This window comes from Saimiri boliviensis, chromosome 4 (assembly GCF_048565385.1).
Source record: "Saimiri boliviensis isolate mSaiBol1 chromosome 4, mSaiBol1.pri, whole genome shotgun sequence".
NCBI lineage: Eukaryota > Metazoa > Chordata > Mammalia > Primates > Cebidae > Saimiri > Saimiri boliviensis.
Genome location: NC_133452.1, coordinates 122766276 through 122785860, shown reverse-complemented (window position 1 = coordinate 122785860; position 19585 = coordinate 122766276). Strand labels below are relative to the sequence as shown.

The window sequence follows — 19585 nt, the reverse complement described above, 5'->3', positions numbered from 1 at the left end:
TATTCTCTTTGTAGCTATTGAGAATGGAAATTCACTCATGATTTGGCTCTCTGTTTGTGTATTACTGGTGTAGAGGAATGCTTGTAGTTTTTGCATATTGATTTTGTATCCTGAGAGTTTGCTGAGTTGCTTATCCTTCAGCTTAAGGACTTTTTAAGTTGATTATCTCAATCAATGCAGAAAAGGCCTTTCATAAAATTTTACACCCCTTCCTGTTAAAAACACTTAAACTCTAGGTATTGATGGAACGTATCTTAACATAATTACAGTGGTTTGTGACAAATCCACAGCCAATATTATACTGAATGGGAAAAGCTGAACGCATTCACTTTTAAAACCAGCACAAGACAAGGATGCCCTCTCTTACCACTCCTTTTGAAGTTCTGGCCAGGGCAATCAGGGAAGAGAAAGAAATAAAAGTATTCAAATAGAAAGAGAAGAAGTCAATTTAGCTCTGTTTGCAGATGACATGATTGTATATTTAGAAAACCTTCACCTTTTAAGTTCTGGGAGACATATGCAGGATGTGCATGTTTGTTATATAGGTCAATGTGTGCCATGGTGGTTTCTGCACAGATTCACCCATCACCTGGCTGTTAAACCCAGTATTCATTAGCAATTTTTCCTAATGCTTTCCCTCAACTTACACTTCCTGAGAGGCCCCAGTGTCTGTTGTTCCCCTCCCTGCGTCCATGTGTTCTCATCATTCAGCTCCCACTTATAAATTAGAATATGGGGTGTTTGGTTTTTTGTTCCTTTGTTAGTTTGCCAAGGATAATGGCTTGCAACTCCATCCACGCCCCTGCAAAGAACATGATCTTATTTCTTTTTATGGCTACATTGTATTCCATGTTGTATATATACCGCATTTTCTGTATGCAGTCTATTATTTATGGGCATTTGGGTTGATTCTGTGTCTTTGCTATTGTGAATAGTGCTGCAATGAACATATGCATGCATATATAATTTATATTCCTTTGGGTATATACTCAGTAACTGGATTGCTGGGTTAGATGGCATTTCAGCCTTTAGGTCTTTGAACAATAGCCACACTGTCTTCCACAATGGTTGAACTAGCTGACAGTTCCACCAACAGTGTAAAAGCATTCCTTTTTCTTCACAACCTCTCCAGCGTCTGTTGTTTCTTGACATTTTAATAATCACCATTTGGACTAGTGTGAGATGACATCTCATTGGTTTTGATTTGCATTTCTGTAATGATTAGTGATATTGAACTTTTTTTCATATGTTTATTGGCCACATGAAGGTCATCTTTTGAGAAATGTCTCTTCATATCCTTTGCCCACTTTTTAATGGAGCTGTTTATCTTTTTCTTATAAATTTGTTTAAGTTCCTTGTAGACTATGGATATTAGACCTGTGTCAGATGGATAGATTGCAAAAATGTTCTCCCATTCTGTAGGTTGTCTGTTCACTCTGTTGACAATTTCTTTTGCTGTGCAGAAGCTCTTTAGTTTAATTAGGTCCCATTTGTCAATTTTTGCTTTTGTTGCAATTACTTTTGATATTTTATCATAAAATATTTGCTAATGCCTGTGTTCTTAATGATTTTGCCTAGATTTTCTTTCAGAATTTTTACAGTTTTGGAGTTTATATTTAAGTCTTTAATCTATCTTGAGTATATTTTTGTATAAGGTTTAAGAAAGGAGTCCAGTTTCAGTTTTCTGCATTTGGGTGGCCATGAACTGTAATGACTTCTATGGAGGGAGACACAAAATAAAGCTGTATTTACAATCAGTAGGTTTAGCTCATAATTTATTTTCTCTATTGTAAATCTAAAGGTCCTGACTAAAATTAAAAATATTAAAGATGGGGAACATTTATTCCAACTATCTCATTAGTTATGAAGAAAGTGAGATGCAGGGAGTCAAAATGACTTGTGCAAGGCCACACAGCTGGTTATTTTACGTCTTTGTTCTCAAAATATTGAGCCTTCCTATCACACAACATTAATAGTATCAACTACCAACTTTAATGTAATCACTAGAAACTGATGCAAGGATTTTTTTTTTAATTAATAAAACTTTGAGTTTGTTTAGAAAGTGATGTTCATTAATTAACAGCATGCAGATGTTAAAGGAATAACCTGCAGCACTACACTACCCTTTACTCTAGAGATTAGAGGGCGAAAGAGCAAAAAAGAGGTGTTGTTCTTTGCTTTCCAGATCTAAGAATGCTTTGAGTAACACTTCTTTTCAATTTTACCTAGCAGCACATTTGGGATGTAATTATTTCTAAGTTTGTTCTTACAAAAGCTGCTTCTCTGGAAATGGGTTTTTGTCTAGGGGATTTTTTTAATCGAGTTATAATTAGACTTCACTTGACACACCCATAAATTTGCAACCTTTTGTGTATTGCACAGGTGTTCTGATATTCTCCCATTCCAACAGGGCAAGTTTGAATAACCAAAAGAGCTTTTAGATATTGGCAGAAAGGCACCTTAAGTCCTTTAATTTGCAGGATGGGAAATTGTGCAATTCCCTAGCTATCATAACATGTGGGAGAAATAGCTGTTGAGGCTTTCAATTCTGCTTCTGCTCTACTCGTGTAAACTAAAATTCAGAAGCTCAGAATTCAGGATCCTAAAGATACACTTTTCTCAGAAGTGGCAGTTATAACAAGCCATGGAGGAGAGAGGTTTAGTGGCATTAAGAAACAAACAACATTGTAAAGGGATTTTACAATCCTCAAACGTAAAAACAACAAACCTCTGAAATACGTTATTTCCTAAACACTGTATTTTTAAAGCATCAAACTTAAAATGCAATGAATATAGCTATCTCAGGAAAAATCAACTCTCCATGGTTAAGAAAGAAACCAACCCTGACATGTACTTAAGGGACTCACTTAGCAGGGCAGCCACTGTGATATTCCTTCTGGGAAGCCCCCTTTGGTGTTTGCTGTCAACAAGGTGCATGTTAAGCCATCCACTTGGAGAGTGACAGGGATACACTCCAACAAGCAGAATTATCAGCCACTCACCCTGATGACAGCTCTTCTTTCTCTAGAGCTTACAGACTTGGGGCAGACAGAGTCTCACTTTAACAATTTCAAGTTGATTTAATACAAAAGAACAAAAAAAAGATGAGGTTCAAAAAAACCCTTGGCCACTTTAGAATGGCAAAAGAATTACGAAACGTCATTGTTGAAACGGAATCATTAAGTGCATGCAATATTCAGATTTACCCTCTGGAAAAGATTGGATGTTTCCTGCCAGGTGTTTAATCATGAATATAAATTAAAATGGGCAGAAAAAAAGCTGAGTTTCAAAGAGCTCTATTAACATACCAGTTATGCTCTAAAGTGACTGACTGATGGCAGAGAGAGAAGAGTTAGTTCACCGCTGGCAAACATTTCTTACTCAGGTCCCACACATTATCTTATTAGAACAAGGGAACTAAAAACATACCTATATTTGTCTGTCTTTGGAATCAACAAAAAAACAGTTTAATATATATGAATACGTGAGCTTTTGCAGGCTATTCCTGTTTGCTTTTCAAACTTTTAAAAAATTTAAATTCTAAAATTTATTTTTTAACATTTAGAAATAAATAGGAAGGCCAGTTTTTAGGAACACCTGCAACAGTCTCTCCCTAGGAAAATAAAAACTCATATAGCCCTTCAGGAATCATGGATAACATTAAATAATTCATATGTTTTGAGAAATGAGTTATATTCCTGATATTGGGTGTTTATACCTCCCTTTTGCAGTTCATGTTTAGATTCAGAGTTTACAATATCACCATTACAACAAACTTGGCATTGTGACTTGATTATGCAAGACTGCTTATCCCTACCTTTGGATGTATATTTTATTTTTTAGTTAAACAAAGGAAGGTGTATGGAACATTCAACATTGTGGGAAAACATGTAGATTTTGGATACACTGTGTAATCTTAATGCAATGTAGGTATATGTGAAGTCAGAATTTGGTTACAAGCTATAATTAATATTCAGAAATACTTTTCCTTTCTTTCTCTCCTATTCCTTACTCTCCCACTTTCTCTTTTCTCTCCTTCTCTCCATCCTCTCTCTTTGCTCTACCTCTTTCTCTTTCATTTTCCAATTTGATATTTGTCTTAGAAATGCATAGAAATCCCAGAAGCCCGTGGTCAAGTCATTAATAATATACATAGGCCATGAGATTATTGGAGTTACCCAGTTAAATTATTTTGACTAGACAATTCTACAATAACTGGGAGTCTTTCTAAAAATACTCCATTGCTAGACTAATATTTTTCTCTAATAAATTGTTTATTTGCCTGGGTTGACAAAATCAATGGAGCTCTCTATTTTGGAATTTTCCAGTTAAATGATGATGCCTCTAAATGTGTCAGTCTTTTCAAGTTTAGTTGGTTTTATAAAAATATATGGGAAATAATTTAGTGTCTATATTTGTACCTACCCAATTTTTTCAGTGAAGATTCATATTAAATAACTATTTTTGGCTTTTTATCAAATGTTGAATGCTTTTCAAGATACTTAAAATGTTGAAGAGCCATCATTTGGTAAAAGGAGAAATAATAAAGCAAGGATCAAGTCATTTACTCATTGGGAAAATCAAAACAAAACAAGATTGATACATATATAATACGATTTCAAGCTTTTTTGATTTTTATTAAATTACAGCACAGAGAAGGGAGTAAAAGTGGTTACTACTTCTTTTAGGCCTAAATAACTGTATTCTGTTCTTAATGTTTGAAGATGCCTACCATAAATGAACATATTTCTATAAAATGGCCATAAAACATACATGCATGTATAATCCTTGAATTTTTATGGTGAGATTGCTGTATTAGCTGAAGTTTTAGTCATCCTCCTGAATCCGTAGTCTTGAACATTGTAGTTTCACAGTGTTTAATCTTTTCCACTTCTCTGTTAGTATAAGCTTAGAGAATTTAAGTAAGCTTAATCGTATTGGGGTGTGTGGGTAGTTTTAAAAGCCAACAATAAGCAGGTTTTAAGTATGCCACTTTGGGGACCTGGCAAGATGGAACAGCTCTGGTCTGCAGCTCCCAATGAGACCAACACAGAAGGCAGGTGATTTTGCATTTCCAACTGAGGTACCTGGTTCATCTCACAGGGACTGCTTAGACAGTGGGTGCAACTCAGAGGATGAGCAGAAGCAGGGTGGGGCATCTCCTCATCTGGGAAGTACAAGGGATCAGGGAACTCCCTTTCCTAGCCAAGGGAAGCCCTGAGGGACTGGGCTGTGAGAGATGGTGCTATCCAGCCTAGATACTATGCGTTTCCCATGGTTTTTGAAACCCACAGACCAGGAGATTCTCTTGGGTGCCTATACCACCAGGGCCCTGGGTTTCAATCATGAAACTGGGCAGCTGTTTGGGCAGATACTGAGCTAGATGCAGGAGGTTTTTCCTACCCCAGTGGCACCTGGAACCCCGGTGAGACAGAATGTTCACTCCCTTGAAAAGGAGGGGCTGAAGCCAAGTGGTCTTGCTTAGTGTGTTCCACCCCCAAGGAGCCCAGCAAGCTAAGATCCACTGGCTTGAAATTCTTGCTGCCAGCACAGCAGTCTGAAGTCAACCTGGAATGCTCCAGTTTGGACAGGGAAGGGGTGTTTGCCATTACTGAGACTTGAGTAGGCAGTTTTCCCGTCACAGTGCAAAGAAAGCCACCACAGCTCTACAAAGCCGCGATAGCCAGACTGCCTGTCTAGATTCCTCGACCCTGGGCTGGGCATCTCTGAAAGAAAGGCAGCAGTCCCAGTCAGGGGTGTATAGTAAAACTCCCATCTCCCTGGGACAGAGCACATGAGGGAAGAGGTGGCTTTGGGCCTAGTTTCAGCAGACTTAAATAGTCCTCTCTGCTGGCTCTGAAGAGAGCAGTGGATCTCCCAGCAGAGTGCTCAAGCTCTGCTAAGGGACAGACTGTCTCCTCAACTGGGTCACTGACCCTTATCTCTCCTGATTGAAAGACACCTCCCACCAGGGATCAACAGACATCTCATACAGGAGAGCTCTGGCTGGCATCTGTCAGGTGACCCTCTGGGACAAACCTTCCAGAAGAAAAAGCAGGCAGTAAGCCTTGCTGTTCTGCAGCATCTGCTGGTGATACCCAGGCAAACAGGGTCTGGAGTGGACCTCCAGCAAACTGCAGCAGACCTGCAGAAGAGGGGCCAGACTGTTAGAAGGAAAACTAGCAAACAGAAAACAATAACATCAACAAAAAGGACACCCCCACAAAAACCCCATAAAAGGTCATCAGCATCAAAGACCAAAGGTAGATAAACCCACAAAGATGGGAAAAAACCATTACAAAAATGCTGAAAATTCCAAAAACCAGAATGCCTTCTCTTCTCCAAAGGGTCACAACTCCTCATCAGCAAGGGAACAAAACTGAATGGAGAATGAGTTTGATGAATTCACAGAAGTAGACTTCAGAAGGTGGGTAATAACAAACTCCTCCCAGCTAAAGGAGCATGTTCTAACCCAATGCAAGGAAGCTAAGAACATTGATAAAAGGTTGCAGGAACTGCTAACTAGAATAACCAGTTTAGAGAAGAACATAAATGACCTCATGGAGCTGAAAAGCACAGCATGAGAACTTTGTGAAGCATACACAAGTATTAATAGCTGAATTGATCAAGCAGAAGAAAGGATATTGGAGACTGAAGATCAATGTAATAAAGTGTGAAGACAAGATTAGAGGATAAAGAATGAAAGGTAATAAAGTGTCCAAGAATATGGGACTTGGTGAAAAGATCAAACCTACGATTGATTGGTGTACCTGAAAGTGATGGGGAGAATGGAACTGAGTTGGAAAATGCACTTTAGGATAGTATACAGGAGAACTTCCCCAACCTAGCAAGAAAGGCCAGCATTCAAGTTCAGAAATTACAGAGAACACCAATAAGAAAGATAATTCTCGAGAAGAGCAACCCAAAAACACATAATCGTCAGATTCACCAGGGTTGAAATGAAGGAGAAAATGTTAAGGGTAGCTAGAGAGATGTCAGGTTACCTACAGTATAAGCCCATCAGACTCACAGTGGATTTCTCTGCAAAAATCATACAGGCCAGAAGAGAGTTGGGGCCAATATTCAAAATTCTTAAAGAAAAGAATTTTCAACCTAGAATTTCATATCCACCCAAACTAAGCTTCATAAGAGAAGGAGAAAAAATCCTTTACAGATAAGCAAATTTCTTCACATTGGGTCTGCCTTACAAGAGCTCCTAAAGGAAGCACTAAATATGGAAAGGAAAAACCAGTACCAGCCACTGCAAAAGCAAATGAAAATATAAAGGCCCCAGACTAGCAAACAATACAGTCAGGATGGCTACAGGTGATCCCAAGAAACCAAAGGGCAAAATGTCTGCTTATGCTTTCTTTGTGCAGTTGTGCAGAGAAGAACATAAGAAAAACTCAGAGGTCTCTGTCAGTTTTGCAGAATTTTCCAAGAAATGTTCTGAGAGATGGAAGACAATGTCCAGGAGAGAGAAATCTAAATATGATGAAATGGCAAAGGCTGAATAAAGTGCACTATAATCGGGAAATGAAAGATTATGGACCAGCTAAGGGAGGCAAAAAGAAGAAGGATCCTAATGTCCCCAAAAGGCCACCATCTGGATTTTTCCTGTTCTGTTCAGAATTATGCCCTAAGATTAAATCCACAAACTCTGGCATCTCTATTGGAGTCATGGAAAAAAAGCTGGGTGAGATGTGGAATAAACTAAATGACAGTGAAAAGCAGCCTTCCATCACGAAGGTGGCAAAGCTGAAGGAGAAATGTGAGAAGGATGTTCCTGACTATAAGTTGAAAGGAAAGTTTGATGGCACAAAGGGTCCTGCTAAAGTTGCCCAGACATAGGTGGATGAAAAAGAAGACGACGATGATGAGGAAGAAGAGAAGGAAGAGGATGAGTAAAGAAACTGTTTATCTGTCTCCTTGTGAATACTTAGAGTAGGGGAGTGCAGTAAGTGACACTTCTCTTATTTGAGAAGTGTCTGTTTCTCTCATTAGGTTTAATTACAAAATTTGATCACTGTCATATTGTGGTCTCTCACAGTGCTCTAGAAATTGTCCGTGGTTTACAAGAAGTGGCCATAGGTGTCTGGAGTACCCTGAAACTGTATCAAAGTTGTATATATTTCCAGACATTTTAAAAATAAAAAAGCAGTCTCCTGTCCTTCTCATTCTGCACTTTGCTGTTGGTGTGACAAGGCATTTAAAGATGTTTCTGGAATTTTTTTTTTATTTGTAAGGTGGTGTTAACTATGTGGTTATTTGCTAGAAATCTTGAGTTATCAACTGTATATATCTATAGTTTGTAAAAAGAGCGAAACAACTGAGACAAACTCTTGATGCTCCTTGCTTGGCATTGAGGCTGTGGGGAAGATGCCTTTTGGAGGGGCTGTAGCTCAGGGCGCATGCTCTGTGAGACTGGATCTGTTGACAGCAGCAGACATCCATTTAGTTTCTGGTTGTCTTGTTTCTGTACATAGTGACATAGCATTCTGCTGCCATCTTAGCTGTGGACAAAGAGGGGTCAGCTGACTTAGGAAGTTTTTTTTTGTTTGTTTGTTTTTAGTTAAGTGCAGTAGTTTTTAAACTGTTTTTAAGCAAATTGTAGAACTCTTCATTGTCAGCAAAGAGTCATTGCATCAATGAAAGTTCAAGAACCTTCTGTACTTAAACATGATTTGCAACATTCTATTATTTTTTGGTATGTTTTAGAATGATGAAATGTTTTTGAAGTTAAGTAAGTAGTATTATATTTTTAAAATTATAACATTCAATTTCTGACTCACAGCAGTGAACAAATGCCTGCTCCATTGTATTTGGAGACTGGCCTCCCTATAAACGTAATAGCTTCTTTTATTACTCAGTGGCCAGCTCACTTAGATCTGAGATGAAGGAGAGAGCTACTTGAAGCTACTGTGTGATTTTGTTTGTGTCTGACTGGCATTAAAAAAAAGTCTGGAGAAGCCTAGAGAAGAACATAGGCAACATTCAGCAGCCTCGAAAGTCCTGGAAGGTGGGTGATTAGGACTGTGGCTGACTATCTAGGTTTAACATTTTTTGTCTCACCTCCACCCCCTATTTTGTGGAACCAAATGCATTGCTAAACAGCAATTTCAGACCCCATATGGTGTGTCAAAAATCCAGACCTTATTTTTCCTCTTTCACGCCTATCCCCATGCTCCCAGCACATATTGCATTATTTGTGGTGCCCAACATTTGGGGTCTGGAGCTTGCTGCTTGTCTCCTGGATGCCAGTGATGGTGTGTAGGATATGGTGGTAGGGTAGGGAACAGTATCCATTGTTGTGCTCCTACTTTATTCCTTCAAAACACCAAACACCCCAAGGAAGATTGTAGGCTCCAACTTGGGCCCCCTGAGCTATAGGGAAGGCTAATGAAATCAACCATTTCTAAGCACTAAATGTATCATGAAAAGTTGAATGGCCTACTCACAAGTTTAGTTTATTGACTGGAAATGTAGATTGAGGTTCAATATTCTTAAACTGGAGGAAGCTTGATTTGTGTGTCAGTGGTTATATTAGTGGGTAGTGTAATATTTTATCCAGGTTGGGGTGAGGGGAGATAGTGACAGGCCACAGTGACAAGTGGTGACACTAAATACCACTTGAAAGCTGATATGTACATGCATCATTACTGTCTGTAGCAATGAAGGATACAATACTGTGCTGTGGGTGAATGTTGCTGTTGTCCAGCATTAATATTTGGGTGTGTATGTTTGAGGCTATAAAATATACAGAAGTGTTTTTGTGGTATTATATTAATTTTAAGAGAAAGCAGCTTTTGCTTAAAATTCACTGTTCAGAAACTTGCATGTCTGGAGGTGGTGGTCTCTCCACTCTTGGGTCCTGGATGAGTACAAGTTATGATCACAACCACAGCCTGATCTCAATGTATTCATAGCCACTGTATCTCCCATCAGAACTGTTTGTCCTGAATGTGTTCTCTAGTTCTAGAAAATCACCACTAACTTAAAAAACTCGGTTGTGAGGTTTGCCCACAGGCACTTGTTCCAGAATTGCCTCTTGCTTCAGCCATGTCCTTGTCACTTGGCATTCGAAGCTAAAGATTCTGCTTCCCAATCCCTGATGTGCTAGGCCAAGATTTGGGAGCTGTGGCCAGCCTCATCAAACATGGAAAAGAAACAACCTGTAGTCAAAAGGGAGTGATCTGTTAAGTGGTGCCCGTCTATTCTGTAATTAGACATACCAACAAGGGAAAGTAAAAGGATGGAAAGGGGTAACTTTTGTGCTTCCAAAAATGCTAAGCAGAAGTGGGGAAGCAGTTTACTTAAATGATCTTTGATTAGGCAAACACTGAGTTTTAAAGAGGCTGTTGAGACCACTTGGTCCATTAGCTGGTGCAGCAAGACCACTACTAAATGTTTTCACACTGTCACAAGATTGCTCCTCTAATGGAATAATGCTCTAGTTTCTCTGAGATGCTATCAGTGGCCTTGTGTTACATAAGGCTTAGGCTTAACTTGATTTCTGAGCCCGATGTGTATGTTCTTAAGATGCCAACTTGTTGCTCATTTTTTCCAGTTAAAAGGATAGTATCTGCTCCATCTAACTACTTCACCCCATTCTTTTTTTTTTTTTTTTTGAGATGGAGTTTCGCTCTTGTTACCCAGGCTGGAGTGCAATGGCGCAATCTCGGCTCACCGCAACCTCCGCCTCCTGGGTTCAGGCAATTCTCCTGCCTCAGCCTCCTGAGTAGCTGGGATTACAGGCACGTGCCACCATGCCCAGTTAATTTTTTGTATTTTTAGTAGAGACGGGGTTTCACCATGTTGACCAGGATGGTCTTGATCTCTTAACTTCGTGATCCACCTGCCTCGGTCTCCCAAAGTGCTGGGATTACAGGCTTGAGCCACCGCGCCCGGTTTCACCTCATTCTTGAATGACATTTTATCCTTTGGAAAGAACAAGGCTGTGATGTAGTGACTATTGTCTGTGTCTCCTGTGTGTGTTTATTGTTGTCAGAAATGTATTTGGGGACATTGGATGCATTCATTTTCTTTTACAAAGTTTCTTAATCATTCTCCCCCCCCAAAAACAAATAAAGACCAATGATACTATGAAGAAACTGCACCAATCAATGTGCAAAATAACCAGCTAGCCTCATAATGACAGGATCAAATTCACACATAACAATATTAACCTTAAATGTAAATGCTACAATTAAAAGACACAGACTGGCAAATTAGGTAGAGTCAAGACATATCAGTGTGCTGTATTCAGGAAATCCACATAGCCTCAAAATAAAGGGATGGAGGAAGATTTACCAAGCAAATGGAAAACAAAACAAGCAGAACAAAACAAGACAAAAGCAAGAGTTGCAAACCTGGTCTCTGATAAAATAGACTTTAAACCAGCAAAGATCAAACAAGACAAAGAAGGACATTACATAATGGTAAAGAGACCAATGCAACAAGAAGAGCTAACTATCCTAAATATGTATGTAACCAATACAGGAGCACCCAGATTCATAAAGCAAGTTCTTAGAGACCTACAAAGAGACTTAGACTCCCACACAATAATAGTGAGAGTCTTTAACACCCCACTTACAATATTAGACAGATGAATAAGACAGAAAATTAACAAGGGTATTCAGGACTTGAACTCAGCTCTGGGCCAAGCAGACCTAATAGACGTCTACAGAGCTCTCCACCCCAAATTAACAGAATATGCATTCTTCTCAGCACCATATCACACTTATTCTAAAATTGACCACATAATTGGAAGTAAAGCACTCCTCAGAAAATACAAAAGAAGAGAAAACATAACAAACAGTCTCTTAAACGACAGGATCAAATTAGATCTCAGGATTAGCAAACTGACACAAAACTGCACAACTACATGGAAACTGAAGAGCCTGTTCCTGAATGACTACTGGGTAAACAACAAAATTAAGGCAGAAATATATAAATTATTTGAAACCACGGAAAACAAAGGCACAATGTATCCGAATCTCTGGTACTCAGTCAAAGCAGTATTTATAGGGAAATTTGTATTACTAATTGCCCACACCAGAAAGTGGAAAATATCTAAAATCAATACCCAAACATCACAATTAAGGACTAGAGAAGAAAGGACAAACAATTCAAATGCTGGCAGAAGACAAGGAATAACCAAGATCAGAGAAGAACTGAATGAGATACAGATACAAAAAACCCTGCCAAAAAAAAAAAAAAGAAAAAAAAAAAAAAAAAAAAAAGAAAAAATCAATGAATCCAGGAGCTAGTTTTTTTTTTGAAAAGGTAACAAAATAGACTACTAGGTAGACTAATAAAATAGAAAAGAGAGAAGAATCAAATAGATAAAATAAAAAAATGATACCAGGGGGATCACCACTGATCCCACAGAAATACAAACTACCATCAGAGAATATCATGAACACCCATATACAAATAGACCAGAAAATCTAGAAGAAATGGATAAATTCCTGCACACATACATCCTCCCAAGACTAAACTAGGAAGAAGCTGAATCCCTGAATAGACCAATAACAAATTCTGAAATTGAGGCAGTAATTGATAGCCTACTAACCAAAAACTCAGGATCAGACAGATTCACAGCCAAATTCTACCAGAGGTACAAAACAGAGCTGGTTCCATTCCTTTTGAAACGATTATAAACAATAGAAAAAGAGGGATCCTCTCTACTCATTTTAGGAAGCCAGCATCATCCTGATACCACAATCTGGCAAAGATACAATAAAAAGCAAATTTCAGGCCAATATCCCTAATGAATATCGATGCAAAAATCCTCAATAAAATACTAACAAACTGAATCTAACAGCATATTAAATAGCTTATTCAACATGATTAAGTCAACTTCATCCCTGGGATTCAAAGCTGGTCTAACATACACAAATCAATAATGTACATGGGTCACCAGTGCTGTATGCCAGGGTCTGTCTCCATTAAAAAAAAAATAATGTAATCCATCACAGAAACAGAACCAATGACAAAAACCACATGATTACCTCAGTAGATGCAAAAAAGGCCTTTGATAAAATTGAGTACCACATTCAGGCTAAAAACAATAAACTAGGTATTGATGGAACATATCTCAAAATAATAAAAGCTATTTATGACATACCCATAGACAATATCATACTGAATAAACAAAAACTGAAAGCATTCCCTTTGAAAGCCAGCAGAAGACAAGGGTACCCTCTCTCACCACTCCTATTCAACATAATATTGGAAGTTCTGGCCAAAACAATCAGGCAAGAGAAAAAAATAAATGCTATTCAAATAGGAAGAGAGGAAGTCAAATTGTCTCTGTTAGCAGATGACATAATTTTATATTTAGAAAACTCCATCATCTCAGCCCAAAATCTTCTTAAACTGATAAGCAACTTCAGCAAAGTCTCAGGATGCAAAATCAGTGTGCAAAAATCACAAGCATTCCTATATACAGATAATAAACAGAGAGCCAAATCATGAATAAACTGACATTCACAAGTGCTACAAAAAGAATAAAATATTTAAGAATATTACTTATAAGAGATGTGAAGGACCTCTTCAAGGAGAACTACAAACCACTCACTGCTCAAGGAAGTAAGATAGGACACAAACAAATGGAAAAACATTTCTTGCTCATTCATAGGAAGAATCAATATTGTGAAAATGGCCATACTGCCCAAAGTAATTTATAGATTCAATGCTGTTCCCATCAAGCTACCACTGACTTTCTTCACAGAATTAGAAGAAAATACTTTAAATTTTATATGGAACAAAAAAGAGCCCATATAGCCAAGACTATATATATATATATATATATATATATATAATATATATATATATGTACACATACACATATATACATACATAGACACACACATATATATACATATATACACATATATACATATATGTAAACATATATGTATATATGTGTGTGTACATGTGTGTATATATGTGTGGGTATATATATATTTATATATATATATAAAAATATATATATGCACAAATGGAACAGAACAGAGGCCTCAGAAATAACCCTATATATCTACAACCATCTGATCTTTGACAAACCTGACAAAAACAAGCAATGGGGAAAGGATTTCCTATTTAATAAAGTTGGGAAAACTGGCTAGCCTATGCAGAAAACTGAGATTGGACTTCTTCTTTACACCTTATACAAATATTAACTCGAGATGGATTAAAGATTTAAATGTAAGACTTAAAGTCATAAAACCCCTAGAAGATAACCTAGGCAATACCATTCAGGACATGGGCATGGGCAAAGAATTCATGAATAAAAACCAAAAGCAATGGCAACAAAAGCCAAAATTGACAAATGGGATCTAATTAAACAGCTTCTGCACAGCAAAAGCAACTATCATCTGAGTGAACAGGCAATCTACAGAATGGGAGAAAATCTTTGCACTCTATCAATCTGACAAAGAGCTAATATCCAGAATCTATAAGAAACTTAAACACATTTACAAGAGAAAAACTACTCCATCAAAAAGTGGGCAAAGGATATGAACAGACACTTCTCAAAATAAGAGATTTATGTGGCCACCAAATGTGAAAAACTTATCATCACTGGTTATTAGAGAAATGCAAATCAAGACCACAATGAGATACCATTTCATGTCAGTTAGAATGGCGATCATGAAAGAGGAAACAACAGACACTGGAGACAATGTGGAGAAATAGGAATGCTTTTACACTGTTGGTGGGAGTATAAATTAGTCCAACCATTGTGGAAGAAAGTGTGGTGATTCCTCAAGAATCTAGAACCAGAAATACTATTTGATCCAGCAATCCCATTACTGCGTATGTACCCAAAGGATTTTAAATCATTCTATTATAAAGACATATGTACATGTATGTTTATTGCAGCACTATTCACAATAGGAAAGTCTTCGAACCAACCCAAATGCCTATCAGTGATAGACTGGATAAAGAAAATGTGGCACATATATATGATGGAATTCTATGCAGCCATGAAAAAGGATGAGTTCATGTCCTTTTCAGGAACATAGTTGAAGCTGGAAACCATCACTCTCAGCAAACTAACACAGGAACAGAAAATCAAACACTGCATGTTCTCACTCATAAATGGGAGTTGAACAATGAGAACACATGGACAAAGGAAGGGGAACATAACACACTGGGACCTGTCAGGGGTTTGGGGGGCAGGGAAGGGATAACACTAGGACAAATACCTAATGCATGCAGGGCTTAAAACCTAGATGACAGGTTGATTGGTGCAGCAAACAATGATGGCTTATGTATGCCTATGTAACAAAGCCATATATTCTGCACATGTAGCTGAGAACTTAAAGTATAATAATAATCAAGGAATTAAAATAAAAAATAAAATATGCCACTTCATTGTTTCCTCTAACAATAGCAACCAGTTGAAATTACACAATAAATTTTATATATGTATATATATATATATATACATAAAATATTTACTATATCCCAAGCAGTTTAAGCGTAATTTGAAGTCATTTACTTAAAAACAGTTTTATGAAATCAACAGAAGGAGTAAAAATCTCAAATTATGTTTGGAAGGCAATTCTCTAGATTAGTGGTCTCTAAACTTGTTTAATCATACTTCACAGACATTATTTGTTTAAAATTCTATACATCTACTCATATGGACATCATGAAACATAAAAAAATAGAAATTAAAAGATCAATTAAAAAAAGGGAATTAATATTTTCTTCCAATATCACAATTGAGTGTATATACCCTACTCTGGCACCCATTGGACTGGGATAGTCTTTAAAAGCCTTGTCATGTGAGAAAGAAGAATTCCTTGGTTTAATGCTGTTATTGCAGGACTTCTTAGAGTTTTACTTTGCTACTGCACATGGTGAATTCCTGAAGGGGCAACAGAGTACTGTGTAGTGATTTAGAGAAAGATAAATCAGAGATTCCAGATCTATCTGCCGCTCATAAACAATATAACGTTAGACTGGTTAATTAAACTCTTGGAACTTCAGTTTTTCCATCTGTACAATGGCAATAACAACATATCTCCTTGGGTTATTACACAGATTACGTAAGAAGATGAATGTAAAACACTTAGTCCAATGTCTAGCATATGGTGAATTCTCAGCAGATGTAAGTTCATTTCATCACAGACTTTTTTTTTTTATGGGTACCTTGTTGCACTACTGTACTGTGGAAAATACTTTTGGAAATGTTTCAGATTAAACTATTCATTGATTATATTCTTAAGTTCCTTTTTCAAATTTGACAAATACTTATTGACTGTTTCCTAAGTATAGATGTAATAATAGGCTCAGGGTAACAGCATACATAGCTGAATATTCTGAAGGACTTTTAAATTATTTTTAACTTCAGAAAAAATTTGAGAGCCTACTACGTATCAGACATCATGTACTGCTTTGTAGATATGAAGATGATCAAGGCAGATATGGTGTCTACCTTCATGAAGCTTAGAGTCTAAGGGAAGGACCAGTATGATGCATGGCCAATGTTTACAAGGTAAATGCAAGATAGTATAAAGAGTGTTCTGATAAAGGGTGAATAAGATGGGGGCTATCGGGTTAGCTGAGGTCTGCCCGTGCAAGACTTGGACATCATTTTAAACTGTTCTTACTTTATGCTAAAGAAAATAGGTGATCATTTTTTAGGCCAAAGGTATAAAGGGACAAAATATTAGAAAACACACAATATGAGCGTGTCACTGAATATAAACAAAGAAAACCTTGAACAGAATACCTGCCATCATTGTATAGAATGGAAGGCAATATACATCACACAGAGCTATCTCTAACTACTGTTAATTTCATTCCTATCAATCCATTTCATTGCCACTTCATAAAATGTCAACTTCACAGCGTTTCATGTGGCATAAATTTACTCAGTGTCTAATCAATTTTTTGTTTCTGTGAAGAATTTTTTTTTTTTTAATGTGCCGCAAATGCGCTTGCGCTTTCCCTTGCTTGCTAACTGGCAGGTGCGTCACATTAACGTAGCTCTTAACCAAGCAGAGCCTGATAGGTGTGGTGGGACCTGACAGTATGCATTGGATATGAAGCAATGACTCTTTGCTAATGGGCCTGGACTGACAGACTTGCAAAGTTAAGTTCTCTGGTGAGCTTGAGAATAAACTGCAGAGGTTTACGTTTCCACACATGGTCTGCAAGACCAATTTGCCATAAGTATATGCAGGAGAGACCAGTCTCCCTTTGTGAACACATAGTCTATCCATTTTAGATGTTTTTAACAGCAGGAAATGCTTCTGTCGGAAGGGAGAATTCTGTGAGGATGCTAAATAATGACAAAGTGCTGGAATAAACAGAAAGGAAAACATTTGGCTTTGAGAGGTTAGTGTTCTACTGACAGTCAGTGTTCTGATAGAGGCAAACGGTCACAGTTTAATAGTGAATAGTCTGTTCTCTGTGTAAAAGTGGAAAATAACAGATGTGTAGCTTCCTAGGAACTGAGATGTGAAACTCTGCAAACTTGATTTTCATTTAATATGATTAAAACTTGCCTCATAGGAATAGTTTTAAGATAAGAGATAATGTTTCAAAAGAAAGATATAAAATATCATTTTTATTATTTTGCTAATTTAGAAAAATATAGTTTTATATTTTGCTGCCTCCCATGATATTTCTTTGTATTAAAAATTTTTTAACACTTTAATTGGATTGCAAAAACATATTTTATAAACTTATAATTTATTAAATCTATTAGACTGAAATAAGATAAATATGATAAAAAATTCTGTTTTTTTGGAGAAGGGGTCTAAGAGTTTATGAACAAAATCAGAAATATTTAAGAAAACATATTGGAATATGTAGATCAGGGAAATCTTGACACCATATCAGGATTAGATTTAGCTGCATATAATGGATAACTTTTTAAAAAACAGAGGTTTAAGCAAAATAAATTATTTCTCTAATTAACTGAAAGTTTCTTAGTGAACATTTCCAGGCTGGTATGGTGGTTTTATAGTTAAGGATTTAAACTTCTTTTTTCTTTTTTTTTCTTCACCATCTTAGCACATATCTTTCATTTGCAAGGTGACTTCAGAATCCGAAATGACTTCTGGAATTCAAGACATCTCATTCACATTCTAGTCTTCAGAAAGAAGGAAGATTTGGAGCTCATGCTACTCCAAGAGATTTTCCAGAGGTCAATATAGTACCCTAACACTTCTCCTTACATCTTGATTGTTCAGAATTTAGTACCATGGGCACACTTTAAGCTCTAAGGGAGGATGAGAAACTTAACAGTGTACATTAGTGCCCCACGGAAAATCAAAAGTGCATTAATACGGTCCTGATGAGTATCTCTGGGCCACTATCCAAAGGATTCCCTGAAGTCCCCAGCTCACTCTCCACAAGTCATAAGTACGATTTCTCTGACATGCACGCAATGACTAGCTTTGCCAATTGACAGTACTTTGAGTGTGATGTTTCCTAGGGTGCTTCCTGACCACCATGCGATGGGGTCCGCGTGTGCTCAGTGTGCATTTTCGGAACTGGCAACTTGAACTGGGTGCTGCTCAAGCACCGCTTGTTTGCCAGTAAGTTTGATGTGGATTTTGACCTTTTTGGCATCCAGTGCTTGGATGAGAGCATCTGAGACATAAGGCTTGGAAGACATTGAAACACTGACCTATGGCAGGCATTTTTTTTTTCATTTTTTTATTGCATTTTAGGTTTGGGGGTACATGTGAAGAACATGCAAGATTATTGCATAGGTACACACATGGCAGTGTGATGTGCTGCCTTCCTCCCCTTCACCTATATCTGGCATTTCTCCCCATGCTATCTCTCCCCATCTCCCCACCCCCAGCTGTCCCTCCCCTATTTCCCCCCTATAGACCCCAGTGTATGAGTGATGCTCCCCTCCCTGTGCCCATGTGTTCTCATTGTTCAACACCCACCTATGAGTGAGAACATGTGGTGTTTGATTTTCCGTTCTTGTGTCAGTTTGCTGAGAATGATGGTTTCCAGGTTCATCTATGTCCCTACAAAGGACATGAACTCATCGTTTTTAATGGCTGCATAGTATTCCATGGTGTATATGTGCCACATTTTCCCTGTCCAATCTATCATCGATGGGCATTTATGCAGGCAATTTTATGAATAATAAGGATACACAAAGTATACTCTTATGTGGCTCATCTTTTGTCAATAAGCATCAGGAAAATGGTATGAGGTCCTCTTTGGGGTGGGGACTCAGTCTTGTTGTCAGAGAAGCTGCATGTTTTCTGCAGAGCATCATTGTCTAGAAAGGTGATAGTATTAAATATTCACTTAGAGTTAACGTGAGGGGCAGCAAAAGTAGCCTTGAGGCCAGAGCAGGGAGCAAAGCATTCTGGAGCAAGGGGACCAGGGTGGCTGGGGAAGAGGCCAATTCATAAGGCCAGCCTGCTCAAAGAGCTCAGGGACTTAGCTAAATAAGATTTCACCTGTGCTAAAACTATTTTGAAGATTTTAAATATGTCAATTTTTGTGGTATGACTAAACTTATAGCAACAATCATAACGATATAGTTGATCTGTTATATTAGTTGAAGTAGAAATTTGATTTTACTGTAAGT

At 37.6% G+C, this 19585-nt stretch overlaps 1 protein-coding gene and 1 pseudogene across 1 annotated transcript in view; one reads left to right on the top strand and one right to left on the bottom strand.

The window, feature by feature from the left end:
- The window catches only part of LOC141584329 (protein eyes shut homolog), a 254903-nt gene that overhangs the window by 83805 nt on the left and 151513 nt on the right, over window positions 1–19585 (bottom strand). The window lies entirely within an intron of this gene.
- On the top strand, window positions 7317–8328 carry LOC120363249 (high mobility group protein B3 pseudogene; annotated as a pseudogene).